This window comes from Myotis davidii, unplaced genomic scaffold, assembly GCF_000327345.1.
Source record: "Myotis davidii unplaced genomic scaffold, ASM32734v1 scaffold46, whole genome shotgun sequence".
NCBI classification, from domain to species: domain Eukaryota; kingdom Metazoa; phylum Chordata; class Mammalia; order Chiroptera; family Vespertilionidae; genus Myotis; species Myotis davidii.
The window spans coordinates 209,165-217,720 of NW_006383006.1; the positions used below are offsets into that span (position 1 = coordinate 209,165).

Here is an 8,556-nt window from a genome sequence, read left to right on the forward strand (position 1 = left end):
GCTACAAGTGGGAAGATCTGCCTTTCTACACCACACTGTTTTCCCATTGTTGAACTTAGGTTTACAACCTAAAAATAGTCTTCAACAAAAATTGCTTTCAAGTTATTAGGGACAAGTTGTCTATCTAGAAGAGAAACGGGACAATTAGAAAATATACTGTAGGTGAGGAGTCAATGTAAAAATGAGCTCTTGGTCCTATATGACTTGTTGCAATAACTGTGTGAAAAGAGATACTAAATTCTGGAGTAATTGAATGTGGTAAAATTTTATTGTTGCTCCAAACATTGGGCTTACAGAGGGCAGCAGGGCTCCACAATAACTTATCGTCACGAATAAGAAGACAACAGTGTGATTGAATCACTAGGGGTTGCAACGCAGGACATCATCTAGCATTCTCTCCAGTGCTACAGTTGGATTATGACGCTAACGAGGCACTTAATTTCTATATTGCATGTGTGTTAAGAAATGGGGGATTCCTTCAATAATCTCTCTCAAATTTGGATATTGCTTGAAGTATTAACGATTGGGTATAGGCATTTCTAGAGCAAAAAGGAGGAAGGATACCTAGAATTGATATCTATTTAGATTCACAAAGCTGGCAAGAGTCACCCAAATCTCAGTGACAAAAATTGAAGCCAAAGAATCCTCTTTTTTCCACTTTTATTTCTTTTTTGATCTCATGATGCCTTCTGGGCATTTGTTTTGACCCTGTTGTCTTTATAGTTTGGGTTTATAATGGACATGAAAGCTTTTGGCTAGCTCTTTCCGGACCTGGTGGAGCAGAAGGCGCCATCATGGGAGTCGACATCTGCCACAACAAAGACCGAAAGGTTCGGTGCAAGGAGCCCAAGAGCCAGGACATCTACCTAAGGCTGTTGGTCAAGCTATACAGGTTTCTGGCCAGAAGAACCAGCTCCACCTTCAACCAAGTGGTGCTGACGAGGTTGTTCATGAGCCGCAAAAACCGGCCGCCTCTGTCCCTTTCCCGGATGATCCGCAAGATGAAGCTTCCTGGCCGTGGGTGTCGGGCCAATAACCGATGACGTGAGGATCCAGTAGGTGCCCAAACTGAAGGTGTGTGCCCTTCGTGTGAGCAGCCGCGCCCGGAGCCGCATCCTCAAGGCTGGGGGCAAGATTCTCACCTTCGACCAGCTGGCCCTGGACTCCCCCAAGGGCTGTGGCACCGTCTTGCTTTCTGGTCCTCGCAAGGGCCGCGAGGTGCACAGGCATTTCGGCGAGGCCCCAGGAACCCCCCACAGCCACACGAAACCCTACGTGTGATCCAAGGGCCGGAAGTTCGAGCGTGCAAGAGGCCGCCGGGCCAGCCACGGCTACAAAAACTAACCCTCAATCCTATCATGTTATTAAAGAGGTTTTGGATGCTGGAAAAAAAAAAAAGAGAGAGAGAGAGAGAAAGCTTTTGGCTATAGAATGGTCCCTCTAGGAATTTAGCTAAGTTAATCTCCCTGGATCGTCTCCTTTTCTCTGATGTCATCCAGGCTATATGACTTCAGTTGAGACTAGTCCAAATATACAGAGCCCCAAATAGGCTATGTAGGGGAAATTCAAAAATCAAGAATTTGGTCTACATGAAAAAAAAAATTGGGGCCAAAAGTCATGGTTAAAGCAAGAATATAGACGTCACCCTGAGAGTAAATAATGTGAATACCCGTGAAGTAATCAAAGTTTTCTGGAAGGACCTAGCAACAAAGAAGACTAACATCTCAGGAAGACAGATGAACAAACTCACCATTTAAAGCTGAGGCAAGAAACCATCAGTCACAACAAGAAAATTCATGCCAAACGTAAAAGGATTATTGATTGTATGCTGTATAACTCTATACTTGGATATTCTACTTAAAGAGTCAGACAAGGAAAAGATAAAGTGGCATCTCAGAGAACTACAACTACTATCAAAGCCACAGGCAGGTGAGACCTCCCAATCATTGTCCTTATCCCATGAAACAATGTGTGCTTATTTACCGATCAATGACTCTCCCAACTGGAAGGTGAGTGACTCAAGGACAGGCAACATGACCTTGAGTCTCCATATTCATCTCAAAAGTTACAATCAACCAAAAGGCAAATATGACACTCTTTTAGAGACCATACTGGCTAGTCAGTGTTGAACTCATTTTATAACTGTTAATATATTTTGAACCCTTCACAGTGCCTATTGAAGTGATATTCAAAGTGGATAATAAGTGTTTGCTGAAAAAAAACACACACACACGTAATTAATGCCTGACTGGTGTCGCACAGTGGTTGAGCATCAACCCATGAACCAGGAGGTCACAATTTGATTCTCAGTCAGGGCGCATGCATGGATTGTGGGCTCAATCCCCAGTGGGGGGTGTGCAAGAGGCAGCTGATCAATGATTCTCTCCCATCACTGATGTTTCTATTCTCTCTTCCTCTCTTTGAAATCAATAAAAAAACACACATTTAAAACAAAACAAAAAAACTTGATTAATGAACATTTGAGGTTATCATGCTTTAAACAGTCTTATTATTATCTCTGATAAACAATTTGAATTGGCCTGAAATCACACACACACACACACACACACATGCACACACACACACACTTTTCTTGGGCTGATAAGATTATTCTCTTTACTTCTTGGCATCTATGATTGCTTTCATCTCTCATCCTCTGGCCATTTTTGAAATGACTGCTCACAGGTTCAGTTTAATGTGCATGGGTTAGAGAAGTGCAATGTGTGCCACTTTAAGACACTGAGCACCAGGAAGAGTGTGATTAGTGCAGTGTGTATTTTACTAATGGTGAGGGAACTTCTGGCCTAAACATTGCATTACTACAAGTGTCCCAAGGAACTTCTCATTAACAATGGAAGAATCTACAGTAGATTAATTGGGAATCAAAGAGGTTTGATTACAGAGGATCTCAGGGTAATCCTGGTGCTTTTCTCTTAATTAAGTCAAGGAACCCGAGTGAGTTGTACCTGATAAAGGTCTGAATTCAAGTAGAAGAGTCTTTAAAAAAATTATTTAGCCTGACAAATGTGACTCAGTGGTTGAGTGTTGACCTATGAACCAGGAGATCACGGTTTGATTCCTGGTCAGGGCACATGTGCGGATAGTAAGAGAATAAAAAAGGAAGCCCAGCCCTAGCTGGTTTGGCTCAGTGGATAGGGCATTGGCCCGCGGACTGAAGGGTTCCAGGTTCGATTTCAGTCAAGGGCACATGCCCAGGTTGCAGGCTTGATCCCCAGTATGGGGTGTGCAGGAGGCAGTTGATCAATTATTCTCTCTCATCATCGATATTTCTATATTTCTCTCCCTTCCTCCCTGAAATAAATAAAAATATTTTTGAAAACCATTTATCTTTATTGTTGAAAGTATTGCAGATGTCCTCATTTTTTCCCCCATAGACCCTCTCCTCCCAGCTCCTGGCTCTCCACAGGCCTTCATTGCACTACTGTCTGTCCATGGGTTTTGTATATATCCATATAAGTTCTTTGGTTTATCTCTTCCCACTCACCCCCTTTCTCTGAACTGTGTTTGTTCAGACATCCTTAAATGTCTCTGGATCTATTTTAGTCCTGTTTATTTTGTTCATTAGATTCCACATATAAGTGAAATCACATGATACTTGTCTTTCTCTGACTGGCTTATTTTGCTTATCATAATACTCTCCAAATCCCTCTATGCTAGTTCAAAGGGTAAGAGATCCTTCTTGTTTTATAACTTCATAGTATTCCATGGTATGAATGTACTACAACTTCTTTACCCACTCATCTGCACAGCAAAAGAACCCGTAAGCAAAATGAAAAGGGATCCCACTGCATGGGAGAACATATTCATCAATGATAAATCTGATAAGGGGTTAACGTCCAAAATATATAAAGAACTCATACAACTTCACAAGAGGAAGGCAAATAATCCAATGAAAATGGGCAAAAGTGCCCTAGCTTGTTTGGCTCAGTGGATTGAGCATTGGCCTGCAGACTGAAGGGTCCCGGGTTCAATTCCCGTCAAGGGTTCATGCCTGGTTGTGGGCTCCATCCCCAGTGGGGGGCGTGCAGGAGGCAGCCGATCAGTGATTCTCTCTCATCATTGATGTTTCTATCTATATCTTTCTCCCTCTCCCTTCCTCTCTGAAATCAATAAAAATATATTTTAAAAAATGGGCTAAGGACCTAAATAGACACTTCACCAAAGAAAACATACAGATGGTCAAGAGACATGGAAAAATGCTCAAAGTCACTAACCATTAGTGAGTTGCAAACTAAAACTACAATGAGATATCACCTCACACCTGTCAGAATGACTATAATCTACAAATGAACAAATGACAAGTGCTGTTGAGGATGTGGAGAAAAGGGGACCCTAGTACATTGTTGGTGGGAATGCAGACTAAGGTGGACCCTATGAAAAACAGTATGGATTATGCCAGTCAGACAAAGATATATATCACATGATCTCACTCATTTGTGGAATATAATGAACAATATAAACTGATGAAGAAAACAAATCCAGAGACAGAGAAGCATCAATCAGACAGAGGGAAGGTAGGGGAGGGCGGGGTAAAGGGGAGAGATCAACCTAAGGACTTGTATGCATGCATATCCTAAGAAACCCAAAACACCAATCAGAGAGAAGAGATGCACCCCTATGTTTATAGCAGTGCTAATTACAATAGCTAAGGTCTGGAAACAGCCCAAGTGCCCAGGAGTACAAGAGAGTCTTTTCTATGTAGGCAAACATCAAGCCAAGTTGGTGTGGCCATAAACAATGGATAGAATTACAAGTATTTTGAGTCCCAGTCATGACAGGCTAACTAAAGGGATCCTAAGGAACACAAATGAGAACTAAGTCAGATTGGATTTATTTAGGAATACAAAAAATTAAGTAAATATAATTCACAATCAAGTATGACTTACAGGAAATTTAATTAACAAAGTAGAATATACAGTATCCATGAGGTAACTTTTAAAAAATTTTTGATTCCAGGAGGAAATTGTGCTCACAGTTGAATCCACTAGAAAAGCTTCTCTATTGTATACAAATTAAACTGGTTTCCCCCAAAGGATGAATCCTTCTTAATAATATTTGAGTCTAATTCTACTGAGCAAGATTTGTACAGATCTAGAAAAAACTGCAGAGAATATCAGAGTTGGCAGTAGAGAAAACAGACTTGTGAGTTTATATTTCTCTGAGGGACTTATTATCCTTGCTCTGGCAAATAAGTAATCCCTGTATCTGAAAAGGACTTTTTAATGTTTTTAAATTCAATATAATAAAAAATATATATTTGTGTGGGCAATAATGTGATTTCAGCTCTATTCAAAAAACATCTTAAAGTTTTATTGTATACAAAGCATGTTTTATGTGGAAGGATAGTACAGATACAAACAAGAATATGTTATTTTAAGACAACTCTTTTTTTTTAGTTTTGTCATGGACCTGAAACAAGAAAACATCATGTTATCAATACATGCATATGGTTACTGTTTAACTGGTATAATTGTGTGCATGTTTATGGGGATGAATTTTATCTGAAAAAAATGTATATTTCTTGAATAATTCATTGTTAAATTGAGACACATAGATTTTTCTAAATTAATTTCAAAGTTAAAAGTTAATTTTATGGTTACAAAGATATCAAATGTTCAAAAAATGAAATAAGTGGGAAAGTAAGTTAAAGTTTGAACACTTAATATTCATTTTGAATTTCTTTTATTTGGAAAGGTACTATTTTTACAATTGGTGGAGAGATTATTAAAACTGGTATGTCACCCTTAATTTTGCTCAAAATAAGTGAGATAATGACCCATCCATTGATAAGGATAAGAAGATGTAAAGTTTAAAGCATTTAGTTTATTAAAAGTTACTGATACAAAGGATTTTGGCACATTAAGTTTAAGTGTATGACACTAAACTATCTGAAAGTTACTTATAATTTGAAGTCTGACAAATGAGTTTAACCATTCCTACCTTATATAATTGAATTTTGTACTTCAGATCTAATAAATGTGAGCTTCTTAAATATATACTTTCAGTAAATAAAAATTAATTGAATTTAAAATTTTATAAGAGAAAATTGAATGTAAGATTTAAGAAATTCTAATTGGAAATTTTCATTGTTCTTGAATATATTAGTTTGATGTTGTTAATTACAAGAACAGAAATCATCATGAATTGGGCTATTATGATTTGATCTATTTCATTATAATTAATGAAAAAGGGCTACACATCTTTCTAAAGGCAATGAGCCTGCAATAATGCACTCCTCTCTGTGTCACTGAATCCAATCACAGTGGTTTATAAATTAGGAAAAAAATACAGAAAGCATCAGCCCAGTAAGAGGCAAGGACATTTGTACCCTGAAAACAGTTACGCTTATGGGAACATATTTAAATTTGGACAATATATGTATTTGGCTACATTTTTTAGATTCAAAAATAAATGGATGGAGTAAAAATAGTCTCTTCAATAAATGGTCTTGGGAAAACTGGAAAGCCACATGCAAATGAGTGAAACTGGATTACAGTTTGTCTCCATGTACAAAATTAATTCAAAATGGATCAAACACCTAAATATACAACCAGAAACCATGAGTTACATAGAAGGAGATATAGATACCAAATTTATGGACATTTTATGAACTTAACCCCAAAGGCAATGGAAGTAAAGGCAGGCAGAAATAAATGAATGGGACTGCATCAATATAAGAAGCTTCTGCACAGCAAAAGAGATGTCAATAAAACAAAGAGCAGCCAACCAGATAGATGATATTTACAAACCGTAGCTCCAACAAAGATTTAATTTCCAAAAAATATAAAGAACTCATAAAACAACACCAAACAAACAACCCAATCAAAAAGTGGGCAGACGACCTGCAAATACACCTCTCCCAAAGAAGACCCATGAAGAGCCAATAGATATCTGAAAAAATGTTCAACCTCACTAGCAATCAGGGAAATGCAAATTAAAACTACAATGAGATATCACTTCACACCTATTAGAGTGGCCATTATCAATAAGACAAGCAACAACAAGTGTTGGAGAGGTTGTGGGAAAAAAGAGAACCCTCATTCACTGCTGGTGGGAATGTAGACTGATATAACCACTATGGAAAGCAGTCTCACGATTCCTCAAAAAAATTAAAAATAGAGCTACCATATGACCCAGCAATCCCTCTCTTGGGTATATACCCAAAAAACTCAAAATCATGTATTCACAAAGATATGTGCACCCCTATGGTCGTCGCAGCATTATACACAATGGCCAAGACATGGAAACAACCCAAGTGTTATGTGATAGAGGACTGGACAAAGAAGATGTGGTACACATACACAATGGAATACTATCTAGCCATAAGAAAGAACGAAATACTGCCATTTGCAACAACATGGATGGACCTTGAGAACATTACGCTAACTGAAATAGGTTAGTCAGAAAAAGCTAAGAACCATATGATTTAATTCATATGTAGGATATAAAACTGAAACCCGTGAATACAAACAGCAGTGTGAAGGTTTTCAGAGGAAATGGGGTGGAGGGGAAAAGGGTGTTAATATATGGTGACAGGAGAAGATTTGATTTTGAGTGGTGGGTACACTGTGTTATATACAGATCATGTAACATAGAAACCCACACTTGAAACCTACATGATCACGTTGACCAATGTCACCCCAATAAATTTAATTACAAAAATAAATAAATGGAAAAATAAATAAATAAATAAATAAATGGAGGGTTTTTTTTGTTTTTTTATTGATGCACTAAAAGTAATTTTAACCACAGTGAAAATGTCTGAGAGTAAATTTAAGAGCAAATAAACTAATACCACCAGTACAAGACAGAAGGAGTTTGAATAGATGCTATAGTTGCTAAAGAGCTTTGATCAATTATTTGAAATGCACAGTTCAATGAATTTAGGCAATTGTACATAATGGGTGACCACCACCTAAATACTCCAAAAAGTTCCCTCTTGCCATTTCAAGTCACTTTTCCACATTCCCCTAGGGCCAACACATTTTAACTTCTATCATGTACTATTATGCCTTTTCTAGGACTCCATGTAAATGAACCATATAGTATGAATCACTTTGTTCCTATTTATGTAGCTTCTTTCACTCCACATGATTTTGTGGTTCATCCATGTTATTGAGTACATGAGTAATTTGTTCCTTTTCCTGAATATACCACAATTTGTTTGTCTATATTTCTGTTTATGAAAATTTGGGTTGTTTCTGGCTTTTGGCTATTATAAATAAGGCTGCTATGAACATTCATGTAGAAATCTCTCTGTGAACATATGTTTTCACTTCTCTTGGGGAAGTATCTAGGGATGGAATTGCTAGGCCATAGAGTAAAAACGCATTTTTACCTTTATAAGAAACTTCATATCCTTTCTGATTGGTGTTTCTGGTTTCTTGGGATATATTCCTAGAAGTGGGATCACAGGGTCAAATGGGAGTTCCATTTTTAGTTTTTTGAGGAAACACCATACTGTCTTCCATAGTGGCTGCACCAGTCTGCATTCCCACCAGCAGTGCAGGAGGGTTCCTTTTTCTCCACATCCTC

At 37.9% G+C, this 8,556-nt stretch overlaps 1 long non-coding RNA gene and 1 pseudogene across 4 annotated transcripts in view; one reads left to right on the forward strand and one right to left on the reverse strand.

Moving 5' to 3' along the window:
- The window catches only part of LOC107181558, a 64,107-nt gene that overhangs the window by 9,553 nt on the left and 45,998 nt on the right, over window positions 1–8,556 (reverse strand). The window lies entirely within an intron of this gene.
- Window positions 761–1,384, forward strand: LOC102773707 (annotated as a pseudogene).